The sequence below is a fragment of the Hyperolius riggenbachi genome, chromosome 1 (genome assembly GCF_040937935.1).
Source record: "Hyperolius riggenbachi isolate aHypRig1 chromosome 1, aHypRig1.pri, whole genome shotgun sequence".
Lineage (NCBI taxonomy): Eukaryota > Metazoa > Chordata > Amphibia > Anura > Hyperoliidae > Hyperolius > Hyperolius riggenbachi.
Genome location: NC_090646.1, coordinates 218,752,094 through 218,769,040, shown reverse-complemented (window position 1 = coordinate 218,769,040; position 16,947 = coordinate 218,752,094). Strand labels below are relative to the sequence as shown.

At 43.2% G+C, this 16,947-nt stretch overlaps 1 protein-coding gene across 1 annotated transcript in view; it reads right to left on the bottom strand.

Annotated features, from left to right (window-relative positions):
- Positions 1-16,947, bottom strand: part of PRSS12 (serine protease 12) — a 218,342-nt gene that overhangs the window by 168,871 nt on the left and 32,524 nt on the right. The window lies entirely within an intron of this gene.

Genomic DNA, 16,947 nt, shown 5'->3' with positions numbered 1-16,947 from the left:
CGATCGGGAGGGCCGGATGAACCCCTTGGCTAAGTTATCACGAATGTATTCCTGCATAGCCATCTTCTCTGGACCGGACAAGTTATACAGGTGACCCCTAGGAGGCATACAACCAGCACGGAGATTAATGGGGCAATCGAACGGGCGATGAGGGGGTAACTGATCAGCAGACTTAGGACAAAATACATCAGAGAACTCTGCATACTCTTCGGGAACCCCCTCCACAAGAATCTTGGTCTGACCCAATGTCACCTTCCCTAAACACCGTTGGTGACAATGATCGGACCATCTGGTTACCTGACCCGTAGCCCAGTCTATGTGCGGAGAATGGATTTGCAGCCACGGCATGCCTAGGATAATAGTGGAGGTAGACATGCGTAACACAAAAAATCATAACTGCTCCCCATGCAGTACCCCTATGACGACCTTCACCTCCGGGGTCTGTGACAGTGGGCGATCCCGTTGCAGAGGGGAATCGTCTACTGCCGTGACCTGAATGGGGGGACTCACTGGAGTGAGGGGAATACCCAACTCCTGCGCAAATTCAAGATCCATAAAATTAGCCGCTGAGCCAGAATCAACAAACGCTTCAGTGGCTACGGACTTATTCTCCCATGTGATAGTACAGGGGAGAAGCAATTTTTTCTCTTTAAGGGGTGAAAATTGTGTGCCTAGGGTGTCACCCCCCACTACTCTTAGGCGAAGTCGTTTCCCGACTTGTTAGGGCAGTTTCGCACCCTATGCCCTGCTGCTGCGCAATACAGGCACAGCTGTTCCGTCATTCTCCGCCGTCGCTCCACCTGGGTCAACTTCGAACGACCAATCTGCATTGGTTCGGGCGGAGGCAAGGCCGGAGAGGGTGAGACAGGCGGAGAAGGTGTTACTAGGGGTGTAGCGGATGGTGCCGCGTAAGATGTCACCCTGTCGCGGTGAGTACCCCTAACCTGCTTCTGATGGCGTAACCTACGATCAACTCGAATGGCCGATGATATGGCCTCATCGACTGTCTTGGGCTCGGGTACAGTCAACATTAGATCAGAGACTTCCTCAGACAACCCAGACAGGAAGTAATCCATCAGAGCAAAGTTATCGAATCTAGCGGTGACTGACCACCTACGGAACTCTGCCGCATAATCCTCGACCGAGCCTCTGCCTTGCCGCAAAAGTTTGAGCTTCCGCTCAGAGGACGCGGCAAGGTCAGGGTCGTCATAAATTATGGCCATGGCCTTAAAGAATTCCTCCACCGAGGTCAGGGCAATATTGGTAGGAGGCAGGTTGTATGCCCAGGACTGGGAGTCCCCAGTCAGCAAAGTTTTAATAAAGATGACCCGTTGGGTCTCAGTCCCCGAGGATCGGGGTCTCAACTCGAAATACGACAACACTCTACTCCTGAAATTCCGGAAGTCAGACTTGTGGCCGGAAAACTTATCAGGTACAGGCATACGTATGTCAGTACTAGGAGAGGATCGCACTGAATCAACTGACGTCTGGAGGGTTTGCACAGAGCCTGACAGGACATCAATCATAGTCTTGTGGCTACCCAGCACTTGGTTGATGTTTTCCACCGAGGTGGCAAGTGCGCCCAGACGGTCAGTGTGTGCGTCCATTTGCATTTTTTTTTGGTCTGGCGTTCTGTAACGATCGGTGAAGCACAGAGAGGATCTGATTACCAGTGATCTGCAGTATCACAGGAAATACAGATGTATACCAGATTATACGTGATCTGCAGTATCACTGATAATCCGATATACTAGCTAACCTCTGTTCACCTGAGTAGAGTGTAGTGTTTGGTGTAACTGTAACACTTTGAGGACTAGGCCTCAGTGCAGAGCAAGGAGAACTGCACAGATTCCTTCCGCAGACTTGAGCTCTCCAAGATGGGAGGAGTCAGACTGACAGTAGGAAGGACAGACTGAAAGCAACCTTCAGGAGGAAGGATCACTAACAGAGCGAGGAACCGCCTCTAACAGTAAGGTCGGTTCTCGGGGTCGGACAAGCCAGGTCGTACACACACGGACAGATAAAGTACAAGATCAGGAGGCAAAGGCGGAGTCAAAGTACAGGCAGGGTTCAGCAACGGGGTATCAGATATATCGGGGTACAAAATCAGGAGGCAGAAGCAGAGTCAAAGAACGAGCCGGGGTTCGGCAACAGAGTATCAGAAATATCGAGGTACAAGATCAGAGTTCAGGAGGATAGTCAAGGCAGGCAAAAGTCATAACAGATAATCACAATCAAACTAGTACTTTAGCTATCAACAGAATCTAGCTAAGTGTAGGATTACAGCTCCAGCTGGTCCCGGCACACTTGCGGATCTGACTACGGATCTGGGTGCTCCCACATATGTGATCGCACGCCAGACAAGGAGCAAGTGAACAACCAGCAGTACATATACTCTAGGACCTTTCCAGGACCTCCCTAATTGCTGGTCCAATGGGAGCAGTGGAATTTGTCAGCTGACCCAGCTGGTCAGCCGACACCCTTCTAACTGCTATTTAAACTCTGCCTCTGTGCTCGCGCGCGTGTAAGTCTGAATCTTGGTGGACTATCAGTCCCAGCCACACCAGTACTGTCATGCAATGTATCTAGTGCGGGGGCCGCCTCTGATGCGGATTCCGCCGTTACCAATGCGGATTCCGCCGCTCTGCCTAGGCGGCATGCGGCGGTTTTTTCGCGTTGTGACGCGCTGCTGAACGCGGAAACAGCCGCCTCACTGTGAGAGACGGCGGCTCCGCCGCGTTTCCTCACAGTGGCGTGTTTCCCTCTGGAGGTTGCGAGTATGGGTAGTGCGCCAGGGCTGGGGGTTAGGGGGGCAGTTGCGGCAAAATATTGGTGGAGCAGCTTTCTCTAGGGCTGATGAGAGAGTTGGGTGATACTGAGCTGCAGCAAGATTAGGACAGGTTAGGGTGGGGAGAGTAAAGGAGATGGCGTGGAGGGGGTCAGCAAGGACGCTAGGGTTGAGCTTGCGTAGGTCTCGCTGCCATCGACCAGGTGGGTGGGCAAGTAGCTTGGAGGTGCCTTCCGTGAGGAGGTTGAAGGTGAGAAGGTGATGGTCTGAGGATGGAAACTACTTGATCAGCAATTACTGCCTTTCATTTGAAGGCCCTGCTTCCATTTCCTAAGTGAGTGGATTTGCACGCTAGGAGAACATTATGTTAATTCCTATGAAATATGTACCTGTTACTGTATTTAACATATACCTATAAATGACGTGACAAACCAAACTTCTCACCCATTTAGAACTAGTGCAATGGTCCTTTACGACCTTAATATGGCCTGTACGTAAACAAGGACATATTGCTTAGGTAGGAGGCTCAATACACCCTGGAAAATATGATTACGTAATTAACAGTAAAAACAGAGCCTACATTTAAAAAAAAAAAAGTATTAATTAACTGAATTTGCATATGTTTGTGATTGTTTTGTTTTTCAAACATTCCTTTATTAAAATTCACAGAGCAATCTGTAAAGTATATCTATGTCCAATTAACCTCAGAATTGATTGAAGCGAAGCTATGTTTTAAATGCATGTTACTGTTACTGATTATTGCTGTCCTTACTAACCTAAAATTAAATGACATATTTGATACTGAAATGAGAAATTGAAGGACTTCATCAAAAAGTCTGCTAGAATGTTTCCAACAAATATGGTACTTTACACAAATTCCCGTTCACACATGTTGTTGAAAGAAAGCCTTGGGCTGGCAATGCTGTCAGATGAGATAATCTTCACTTTAATTTTCTCTAACTGATCACCCATATAGACAAAATCCGAAAAGTGGACTTTGGACTGCTTGGAGGCAATCACCCGTGTGAATACACATATGCGCACTCACTAGACTCAGACACCAATGAACATCGCACTGCTGCTGACAGTGCTCAATGAGGCCTCACTGGCACTCACTGCCAGAGAACCTCCAAGCTTAGGAAACCGAGCCCAGAGAGTGTGCCATCAAAATTCAGCACAGCGGTATTTTTAAGCAACACAAATAGTAATTAAAGCAAAAAACAAAGTCTTCCAACTAATTAACATTGCAGGCAACTCTTTGTTCAGTTTGAAAACTGATAGGATATGTGTAATCATAGTATAAGACATGTTAGCAATAGTTACAGTAGCAGAAAACCTGCTCTGTGTCAGCATGAAGCAGGACATAGCAGCTCAGTGGGAGGCATTTGATAGCAGAGCATTAAAGTGAACCTCCAGACTAAAAATCTACTCAGCAGCACTGAAAAGGCTTGGTGTTTCTTTAACAGTTTCACGGCATCAGAACTTTGTTTTTTTTACCCAAGCCACATTTTTAGCTGCACAGGCGCTAACCTGTGCCCCATCAAAGAAATCTGCCCAGGCATTTTTCCCCTGATACTGTGCAAAGCCTGATGAGATTTCTGATGTTGTTTTTCTCCTTCTGCTGTTTTGGCGCAAATATGTTTTTTCAATTTTGAATTTGAGATTTGAAGCCTAGCGCACGCAGCTAAGAGGGGTAATCAGGACACAGGAGAGTTGGAACTGTGTCTCATGCTCCTTGTCACCTCCTTTCAACCAAAAAGATGGCTGCCCCCATGAAAAAGATGGCTGCCCCATGAAATCACAAACATGTGCCTGTTCTTTAAAAACAGGGTGGGTAAGAGATGATATTACCTATTTTAATTAACATAACTAATGTAACTTAATGACAGTGTGTTTGTTTTTTGCTGAAGTTCCCTCTTTAAAGTAAACCAGAGGTGAAAATAAACTGATGAGATAAACAATTATATTTATCCTCCTACTCCTAAAAATGACTGTTTTTAAGTATTCCAGGGCTTTTTCATATTTAAACATTTACAAAGTAGGTTGTATGTTTTACGGTATCTAATCAGTGGCAGCCTATTAAGTTTTTCAGAGTTAGAAAAAGGTTAATAGTTCATGTATTTTATCTCTCCCTGCCCTCAAAAGTTGTATTCTGCCAGGAAAACTTTTATTGCGCAAAAGGTGGATCAGCGCAACACCAGGCCGCCTCCGAATGGCCTCCATCAGAGATGCGCTGAGCCCCCCCATGAACTACAAACGCACCTTGACCCAAACAGAAGCCCCCCAGGAAAACTTTTATGGCCGTAATTAGCTTATCAGTGATGTTTACTATATTCCTGCTAAGGTACCGACAATGAATATGTTTTGGACTGTACATATACATGTTTATCTCATCACGTCATGTGTCGCCTCGGGTACACTTTAAATACTTGAATGAGATATGGAGGAGGTGGGAATGAACTGTGACTCAGCCCAACATCTACAAGTTGTTACCAGCAGTTACTTGGGCATATTTGGAAAGGTATTCAAAAGTGTTTGAAAAAAACTAATTTTTGAATACACCATCAGAGATGGTCAATGAGATTATTATAATTTTGAGCTGTCACAAATTTTGTGCAAGGTTATGCCTCTCAGAACTGCTCCAATCAAATGCAGTGGCTGCATAAATTTGCATAAAATAAAAATACAATTTGCATCAACTCAAAAATTACCTTTTTAACTTGTTATCTCTAATAGAGGCTGCCTATTTTTTTTCTAAAATTCTCATTTATAAAATAACTAAAGATAATTTTGCTCACTTTATGATAAAAAAAACGAAAAAATCTGTCAGCAGCAATTCTAAATGCAGTACCAGGAGTGGAATTTCTTTCGAACAATTCTTATATGAAGCAGTAGGAAAAACTGTATTGAAACATTCCGTCTCAATGTGAACAAATACATTTGTTTCTATGCCAAAATAAACTTTTTATTTTAACATTAATAAATATTTTTTCTCATAAACAAAAATAGAGGTCAGACACAATTTCCAATCAGGTTCAATTACGTTAATGGTCCATACCAAGCGTATGGTGAGAGTGCAGGTATTTTGGAAGCACTGTGCCGTAACATGCTTTCTTCACGCCACAAAGCACTGGTACCCAATATCAATGGGCACCAGATCCCTTCCCTGGGGGGATATCTGCTATTTGGACTATCATTTTAATGATGGAGTGACCAAGATAGCTAAATCTGCTCATGTGATTAAAGGGAATGTCCAAGCAAAATTAAAAAATGAGTTTCACTTACCTGGGGCTTCTACCAGCCCCATGCAGCCATCCTATGCCCTCGTAGTCACTCACTGCTGCTCCAATCCCCCGCTGGCAGCTTGACGACCTCGGAGGTCGGCAGGCCGCATTGCGTACATTTTTACGCAGCAGGAACATTAACACATACATTTTTACGCGTAAGTGGTTCAATGCGTAAATTTTTACGCATTGCACCACTAACGCGTAAAAATGTATGTGTTAATGTTCCTGCACTAGCGGGAATGCGTAAAAATAGACGCAATGCGGCCCGCCGACCTCGGAGGTCGGCAAGCTGCCAGCGGGGGACTGGAGCAGCAGTGAGTAACTACGAGGGCACAGGATGGCTGCATGGGGCTGGTAGAAGCCCCAGGTAAGTGAAACTCATTTTTTTATTTTGCTTGGACCTTCCCTTTAAAGGCATTTCCCTTACCAACTCACAAAGACAGACACACCACTTTAAAATCCTTAAAGCAAACCTGAACTGAAAATTTAAAGTCAAAATAAACATTCAGAACTGAGGGGCTGTTGCTGCTGGAAATTTTGGTGAGGGGATGTTGTAAATATTGTTACACTGTACACTGTATTTACTTCCTGAAGAAGCCTTTCGGGGTGAAACATGTCGGAGATTGTATCACTGTAAATATTTGCACCCTATAAGTGATTCCCACAGTTTATTTACAGCAACTGACTTTAGGCAGCACAACATAATGTCCAAGTAATAGACATTTACCGTTCCACGGTTACACCTGCCTATCTAAGTTGCATTACAGTACCTGCCCATTTGTCCTGGTTATTACAAACATTTAAAATATTTACCTAGTACAACGTATGGCGACAATATTTTATTTGGAAATAAAGGTGTCTTTTTTACGTTTTGCCTCCACCACTACTTACAAGCCCATATTTGCATACATAACAGTAATATACCCTCACAACATACATATCAAAAAAGTTCAGTCCCTGACCCTAAGGCAACTATTTATGTTTTTTTTATATATATGTAATATATATATATATATATATATATATATATATATATATATATATATATATATATATATATATATATATGCAAATATTTTATTTTAGTAGCTATGGGAGAGTGAAATTTAATGTGAAATGTGTGTATTAGTGTGTAATGTAATGTGTTAGGGTATCATTTACTTTTTGGCCTCTAGATGTCCCCTCTCCTTTCAGTCCTCTATGTACTGAACAGTACACAGAAGAAGTAATGGGTGTGTTGCTTTCGTTATTACAATGACCTCAGGCATCTCATTGATGTCGGCGATAACTGACACCGGCACTTCGATCGGTGAATGGGAACTGTGTTCCCATTCACTGATCTCCGTACTAGCGGGCAGCGACTAGAACATGCACGGGAGAGCATGCAGTGGTGAGTGCGTATAGCGACAGGCGAATATCTACGTCTCTGGGACTTCAGATGAAGTCCTGCAGGGCGTAGATTTAGAACTAGTTAATGTAGTCTAACTAAGCCATTTTTTTCTGATAACATTGCACATTCATTTTCCTCTGTCTTCGCATTGACAGAAAGAAAGCAAAATATATCTGTAGCACTATATGGTCAATTCAGTTTTATTTAATTAAATCTCAGGTTCTGTATTTCATCTTTAAGGGAGCTAACAGTGTTACATAGTTGGGTTGAAAAAATACATACGTCCATCAAGTTCAACCTGAAAATATATGGTGTTTTCCTCATTTCTTTCTCACCTTGTTACTTTTATTGTACAAAGAACCGACTGTACAATGAGCAGAGAATACTCTATCTTGTATTATTCCTCTGCTAATTCTAGCTTCAGTCATTAAACAGAACAGTGAGGACAATGTAGCTATTTGATGAGTTATTGATAAAACTACAAGACTTTCAAATGACATGAGAAACTGAATGTCTTTCATTTCAATAGCCAAGTTAATCTAGCAGTTTACGGCTGTGGGTCTCATAAAACAACTATTCTAATGTTACATTGCACACCAGTGACTTGTTAAATCCAAATAATTTACAGTCTTGAAAGCTATCCAGACATACTGTTTATCTGTCAAAATTATTCCCAGGTTCGACGTCAGTAAAAATTTTTGTTATTTTTATCTGGGCTGTGGACTGAGCAGGTACAAATCTGTCCAGTGTTACTGACCTCTGTGACCCCCAGCGGGGTTATTCTATCTCATTAGTCATGTCACTGCAGGGCTGGCATCAAGACTGGTCACCATGCTTGCCTCCTACACACACACATTCCTGCTCTGTATCACAGCTTTCCAGGGCCTCTAGTTTCACAGCATTATAACGCCACCTGTGTTATTATTGCAGCCATTGACATTTTACAGGAAATAAGTTAATAAATAATCAAAATTAATGAATTATAAATATAATTATTGAATATTATCTAGTTTAACCCATTCGCGTTCCGTCGTTTTCACTTAAGAAATGTTCACCTCCCATTCATTAGCCTATAACGTTATCACTACTTATCACAATGAACTGATCTATATCTTGTTTTTTCCGCCACCAATTAGGCTTTCTTTGGGGGGTACATTTTGCTAAGAGCCACTTTACTGTAAATGCATTTTAACAGGAAGAATAAGAAAAAAACGGAAAAAATTCATTATTTCTCAGTTTTCAGCCATTATAGTTTTAAAATAATACATGCCTCCATAATTAAAACTCACGTATTGCATTTGCCCATATGTCCCAGTTATTACACGGTTAAAATTATGTCCCTATCACAATATATGGCGACAATATTTTATTTGGAAATAAAGCTGCATTTTTTTCCGTTTTGCATCTATCACTATTTACAAGTTTAAAATAAAAAAAATATAGAAATATTTCATCTTTACATTGATATTTAAAAAGTTTAGACCCTTAGGTAAATATTTACATGTTTTTTTTTCTTTATTGTAATGGTTTTTTTTTATATTAAACATTTTATTTGGGTAGATTTGGGAGGGTGGGATGTAAACAATAGGTTTATAATGTAAATGTGTGTTGATTTTTTTTTTTTTTTACTTTTAGTTGTAGTATTACTTTTTGGCCACAAGATGGCGGCCATGAGTTTGTTTACATGACGTCACTCTAAGCATAACATACGCTTAGAGAGACGCATGGGGGAGGTAACAGCCAGAAAAGGCGCAGCTTCCGAGAGAAGCTGTCGCTTTTCCAGCGGGGGAGAGGAATCAGCGGCAGCGCGCATGGTTCCTGGACGTAGTTTCTACGTCCAGGAACTAAAATAGGTTAAGGAATTGAGTGTTTCCTATATTGCTGAATGTAAAGGAAACCCGAGGTGAAAATAAACTGATGAGATAAACAATTGTATCTATTCTCCTACTCCTAAAAATGACTTTATAACATATGCCATGGTTTTATTTTATGTTTAAGCATTTAAACACTAGATTTAATGTTGTATAGTGTTGGCTCAATGACAGTCTATAAAATGTTCCAGAGCTAAAATACATAAACTATTGACCTTTTTTTATATATCACCTGTATTTAGAGGTTTTTCTCTGCCAGGAAAAGATTTATGGATGCAATTCCTTATCAGTGAGGGTCCGACAAGAGAGAAACTTGCATGCCTGAAGGTTAACTCTTGTAGGCAGAGAAAAAAAAGAAACACAGCCTAGTTATTAAATGTTTGGCACTAAACAATTCCATGTTTCCACATGTTTATCTCATCATGTCACCTCAGGTACACTTTAAATCTTTATAGCACCACTTATTTCAGTTTACTAGGTACGTAGTGTGTTTGCATTCACCTTGTTGTACAAGTAGCTGCCAGTAATTAATGTGTCTACCAGTATCTTCTACCAGTACAATGCCAAGGAAAATGATTGCATTGTTTTGATCAATAATTTTAACAATATCAGAATGTTCTCATTAAAGGAGACTGTTTGTTATTGGCAGGTCATTCTCATTTTTTTGCATACTGTTTCTTGTTTTAATTACATTTTATTATGAGTGCCACATCTACCTGCACTGGATTGCAGGGGCTAGTAGTTTCAGTTTCAAGCTAAGGTAAATAGAGAAAGAAAGTACAAACTCCATGCAGAGAGTGTCCTAGCTGGGAAGCAATTCTGGGACCCTAGCCTGTACAAGAGGAGTGTGCTGGCCTTTGTATCCAACATGCTGCCAGTGCCAACATTTTTTGAAGAGTCCCACTGCCAATCTGGAAAGGTTTTGTACACAGTCTTCCATTCACATCAAGATATATTTAAAAATGCTTTATTTCCTCTCTCTATTGAGCCCAGTGTATAATATGCATTACCCCTGAGGCCGTTGTATAATGTGTATTACCCAGCTCAGTTGGTTGCTAATAGATAGTTAAAAGCAGATATAATTCAGCATGAATGTTCGAGAATATAAATAAGAGCTCTGTTGTTGTGCTTTTGCTTTCTGTGTGGCCCACTGTAGGGATTCATAATCTTTCAACTTCCCGGCTGCATGCTTGTTGTGGATGTAAGGTGTGTGTGTGTGTGTGGGGGGGGGGGGGGGGGGGGGGTATTAAGGTGCCCAAAGCAATAAATAAAATGAATTCAAACTGTTAAAAAGAAAAGGTATTGGTATTTTCTGAAGGATAATCAGCCACCAAAAATGTACTTTAGAGTGAAAAAAGTTTTTTTGCACATGAAAAAAATGGACAACCCATTTCAGCATTACCAAGGGCGTAACAATAGACCCTGCAAGGGATTCAGCCGCAGGGGGGCCCAGAAACAGCAGGGGGCCCCATAGGGGGGAAGTTTCTTTTCCCTGTCCTGAGAGACTGACAACTAAGGGCACAGAGAGAAAAAGCTTTCTGCTCTCTGCACAATTGTTATAATGGCTGCATCTGCGCAGCCACTGATAACGAACCATACAAAGTTTTTTAAACCAAGATTTGTAAACAGTCCCTGTTCAGTGTGCAGAAGGCTGTTGTGTAAAACACCCAGTCCCCAACCTCTCTACCCATCCCAGAGTGCTCTGTACTGTAGAGATGCTGCAGAAGTCTGCAGAGCCAGTTCTGCTCCATCAGTCATGGACAGAGTGAGTGTAATAAGCTGAGGCTGGGAGCACACTCGTCTGTTGGTTTTCTGTATGTGTTTTCTGCACACTATGGGCTTGATTCACTAAACCGTGATAACTCAAATATCACACCTTATCAAAGATATAACACCTTATCAAGTTAACACGCCTTATCAGAGTAGCATAGCGAGCGCTACAAACCCGCAGGGGACAGGGCAGGATGAGTGCCATTGCCAAATGGCAGGCATAAGTTTGTAGCGCTCCCTATGCTACTTTGATAAGGCGTGCTAACTTTGATAAGGTGTTATATCTTTGATAAAGTGTGATAATTGAGTTAGCACGGTCTAGTGAATCAAGCCCCATGTGTGTCTGTATGTGTGAAAACATGCATGTTTTATTACAGAAGCTAATAAAAGGGGGCCCCGTCCAAATTTTCACAGGGGGGGCCATTGATTTCAAGTTATGCCCCTGAGCATTACAATACCTTTTCTTCTTTTTTTCATTCATTTTATTTAGGGATGGGCCGACGAATCCACGAATCCCTCGAATATTGGGAAATATTTGAGATTCGTGGATTCGAATCCCGACGCCATTTTCCACTTTGCGAATCCGCCGAATCCCGACGCTGCATCGCCGCGCATCCACCGCTCGCACTCGTCCTCCTCCGACCCCCCCCCCGCGTCTCCTCCGCCCGCCCGCATACATTGTATCAACTCACCTGTCCAGTGGAGCGCAGAGCGGCAGACCTCTCGCTCACTTCCTGGTTCCCTCTAGTGACGGCTTTTACAATGACGTCATCAGTAAAAGCCGGTCCGGCCACTAGAGGGAACCGAGAAGTAACGACGAGGTCTGCTGCTCTGCGCTCCACTGGACAGGTGAGTTGATACTTATGCAGGGGTGAGCGAGGAGGCACGGGGGACGGAGGAGGCCGTGGGGGTGAGCGGAGGAGGCACGGGGGGGGGGAGCGACACCTACCTACCTACCTACCCACCTACCCCTATACCTACCTAAAGGCCCCCTATATGTATCTACCTACCTACCTGCCACTATACCTACCTACCTACAGGCCCCTATACCTACCTAAAGGATACGTACCTACCTACCTACCTGCCACTATACCTACCTACCTACAGGCCCCTATACCTACCTAAAGGCCCCCTATATGTACCTACCTACCTACCTAAAGGCCCCTATACCTACCTAAAGGCCCCCTATACGTGCCTACCTACCTAAAGGGCCCTATACCTACCTACCTACCTACCTAAAGGCCCCTATACCTACCTAAAGGCCCCCTATACGTGCCTACCTACCTAAAGGCCCCTATACCTACCTACCTAAAGGCCCCTATACCTACCTACCTACATACCTACCTATACTTAAGGCCCTATACCCTGCTACCTATACTGAAGGTCCCTTTAACTACCTACCTACCTACAGGACACTATATCTACCTACCTACTGGCCACTATACCTACCTACCTACAGGCCACTATACCTACCTACCTACATACCTACCTATACTTAAGGCCCTATACCCTGCTACCTATACTGAAGGTCCCTTTAACTACCTACCTACCTACAGGACACTATACCTACCTACCTACTGGACACTATACCTACCTACCTACAGGCCACTATACCTACCTAAAGGCCCCCTATACGTACCTACCTACCTACCTACCTAAAGGCCCCTATACCTACCTACATACCTACCTATACTTAAGGCCCTATACCCTGCTACCTATGCTGAAGGTCCCTTTACCTACCTACATACCTACCTACCTATAATTAAGGCCTCTATATACCCTGTTACCTATACTGAAGACCCATATACCCTGCTACCTATACTGAAGGCCCATATACCCTGCTACCTATACTGAAGGCCTATATACCCTGCTACCTATACTGAAGGCCCATATACCCTGCTACCTATACTGAAGGCCCATATACCCTGCTACCTATACTGAAGGCCTATATACCCTGCTACCTATACTGAAGGCCTATATACCCTGCTACCTATACTGAAGGCCCATATACCTTTCTACCTATACTGCAGGCCCCTATACCTTGCTACCTATACTGAAAGCTACCAATATTGAAGGCACCCATACCTAGCTAGCTATACTGAAGGCACCTTTACCTCGCTACCTATACTGCGGGCAACTATACCACGGATCGCACAATTCTTATGTGCAGGATTCGTTAGATTCGGGATTCGAAAGGTTCGAGATATTCGAGAACCTTTTCAGATTCGGATTCGAAAAAATTGTGGATTCGTCCCATCCCTAATTTTATTGCTTTTTGGCCACCTCCCCCATCTTGTATCAAGTATACACCTCTGAAAGATGGTTGTAATTTTAGTTTAGTGCCTCCCCATTACTATTCTACGAATCAAGATGAGCAACCGCCTGACTAGTTGCTCCAGTCTGAGTGGGGAAGCTATTCCCATGTATGCTCTAAAGGTGGTTGCAGGAATGTGCAACCAAAATAACGTGAGTATTGATTGACATAACTTGCACCTGCTACTTATAGGGCTGGTGCACACCAGAGCGGTTCTGGAGCGTTTTTAAAAACGCTAGCTGTTTGAAAACTGCTTGGTTAATGTATTTCAATGGGATGGTGCACACCAGAGCGGTTCATTTTTTACACAAACGCAAACTGGGGGCTGCAGCATTTTTTAGATTTCTGGGGCATTTCTGCCTCAATGTTAAAATATAGGAAAGTGAAAAAACGCTCTGAAAAACGCTAGATCAGGCGTTTTTGTTACAGAAGCTGTTCAGTAACAGCTTTACTGTAACAATATATAAAATCTGCTACACCAAAATTGCTCCAAAAAACGCTAGGCATGTTTAGAAAACCACTCTAAACATGCTTAGAATCGCTCTGAAAATCTGCTCAAAAAACTTCTAGCGTTTTGCGAATCCGCTAGAGGTTTTTGATGTGCACTGGCCCTAATACACTATTGGCTCATGGTTTTTCTTTATGTTTTTCCGGTTTCTGGTTTCCTGGAGTCCCCTTTTTCTCAAGATTGTCCTGGGTGTACAGGGAAGACAGAGGATAAGCATAATAGCAGAGATTCACTCGCATATGAAGTCAGCTATCAACATGCCCATATTTCAAGCGTCACAGGTTCACTTTAAAGAGCTGAGCAAAGAGCAAGGAGCACAACACGTAATCCACAGGAAATACCGGGATGTTTCATCGCTCAGATAAACAGTGAGAACAATGAAGGCTGATTGCTAATTTGTTGCTATTAAATACTTAGGTTTGCATATTGTTCTGTGCAATCATTTCCTGTGACATTTACAGAAAACAAGTTGTAATTATCACTCATTTTCCTTCCAAACTTTTTCTAGCTACGAAAAAAAAACAAACTGCAGTAACTGAATAAAGTAGCATTTCTGACCTCCAGACAAACAATTCAAATAATGATGCTCTGGTATCAGACTGTACAGTTTCTCTGGAAAAAGAGAACACAATGGGGAAACAACTTGTAGCAGAAGAGATCTGGGCAGCTGGTGGTATTCTAATTACATTTTGTGCTTTTCTCTGTTAAACCAATATATGTTTTTGCAAATTGCCATTCCAAAGCACACAAATTAAGCATTATTTAGTCTGACTGACCAAAGAAACCATCCATTTATCTCAAGGCCATGTCACAGTGTGTCACATGGGCAACTTTGTCACAGCAGCTACTTTCTGCAATTTTAAATGACAAGATTTTGTGAGAACTGAAATATATCAGTTGCCGTCAGTTATATATCAGCTGCTGTCAGTTATAACTTAAAGGACAACTGATGTGCAAGGTAATGTCAATGTTTACCTATGGCTCAAGTGGGCGATATTACAGTTTACCAGTGTGCTGACTTGGAAGCTGTTACAGGGTCATCACTGGAGGATGGAGAAGTCCATCGATCACAGTGAACAAACAGGATGCAGGAGAGGAGAAAAGGACTGATGAGTAGAGTACACGAGAGGTAAGTATGATGTGTGTATGTTTATTTTTACATTTATTTTCCAGTTCAGGTTTGCTTTAAGCCTCCAACCTGCAAGCAACAAGCACCTTCTAGTCACAATTTAAAGGATACCTGAAGTGAGAGTGATATGGAAGCTGCCATATTTATATCCTTTTGAACATTACCAGTTGCCTGGCATTCTGATGATCATTATAGCATCAAAAGTGTCTGAATCACACGCCTGAAATTAGTATGCCGCTAACCGATGTTTGTCACACATCTGATCTGCATGTTTGTTCAGGGTCTATGACTAAACATGTATAACCGATATTGTTGAAAAGGAAATAAATATGGCAGTCCCAATTCCCTCTCACTTCAGGTTCCCTTGAATGATGCATGGATGTTCAGCTGGATTTCAGGCAACAGGTTTTTTTTTAAGGAAATATATACTTTCATATCTCTTTCACTTCTGGTGTCCTGAATGGCAGCTTCTGTACCAACCAAACTTGTGGCGGCAATCGACATGTGATGTAGTTTTTCTGCAGCAGAAAACTGCATCATGTACTGTCCAAGGGCATATGCTATCGTATTTAACCCTTTGGGGGCTGGCTGCCTAACCTCCCTTGAGGACCAGGCAATTTTACATGCGGGGGGCGCGTTTGGGGGATCCCCAGTCTAGCTAGCTGGGCATGGTGTCCCTCTTGTAGCCAGGTATCTCCCCTGTAGCAGCCAGCAGCCTTTACTCACCTCCCAGGCTCCGGCGATGAATAGCTGTGGACCCCTCCACTCTCGCCGGCATCCCTGCTTGTACTGCCGCTAAGTTCCGGTTCGCGGCTTGATGACGTCATCAAGCCAGGACCCAACACTTAACGCAGAGCACGCGGGGGTGCCGGCCAGAGCAAAGGGAAGCGCTGATCGCCGGGGGAACGCCAGGATGATAAGCAGATCATCTTACTCCCCTCCTATCGCCGCCGCTGCCTATAGTGATCACTAAAATCCGCCGGCGATCGCAGTGATCAGGAGCCAATCGCGATAGCTCCTGATCACTGAGGGGAGAGGTCAGCTGTCATATGACAGCTTAATCTCCCCTCTCAAGTGCAGACGTTCACGTCAGGAGCGGAAACAGCAGGCGGCGTAAATCCTACGCCACATCAGGCTTAGACAGCCACAAGTGCGGCATAGGATTTACCTACAGCGGTCTGGAAAAGGTTAAGCTAGGTATGCACAGTCGCTAGCCTTCAGGCTGGCCACACCTGTTACAATAGGGGAATTACTATGTATGGCCCACGAAGGAGCCGAATGGAGCGGGAATTGTAAGGAGGGAATAGAATGAAGATCACCACTGCTCAAGGGAGATATCCAGCCGTCTGTATCTCTCACTGACACATTGAGGAGGGTCAGCAGTCTCTGTACACATGCTATATTCATGGCCATCTAAGCTGCATACAAACTGTGGATATGCAATGGATGGTGTCAGTCTCACCTGACCTTGGTTCTGCTTGATCAGGTGCTATGCGATCATGTGCCACTGGTTGCAGGTTTATTCCTGTGGTTGGCGGCATTTCGAAAGGCATACACAGCGTGCTGTTAGACTCTGCATGTGCGCATGCAAAGTGCTTGTCAAACACATATGCACATGTAGGCGTACAAAATTCTGCACCAAAGCAGCTGACACTTGCCTATAAAACTGCAGCGATGGTGCTAGTCTTGCTTATCTGGCACTGGCTTGGATTTGGTGGGTTAGTACTGGTCCGGCATTACTTAAAGAGACACTGAAGCGAAAAAAAAAATATGATATAGTGAATTGGTTGTGTACTATGAATAATTATTAGAAGATTAGCAGCAAAGAAAATATTCTTATATTTTTATTTTCATGTATATAGAGTTTTTTCTAACATTGCATCATTCTAT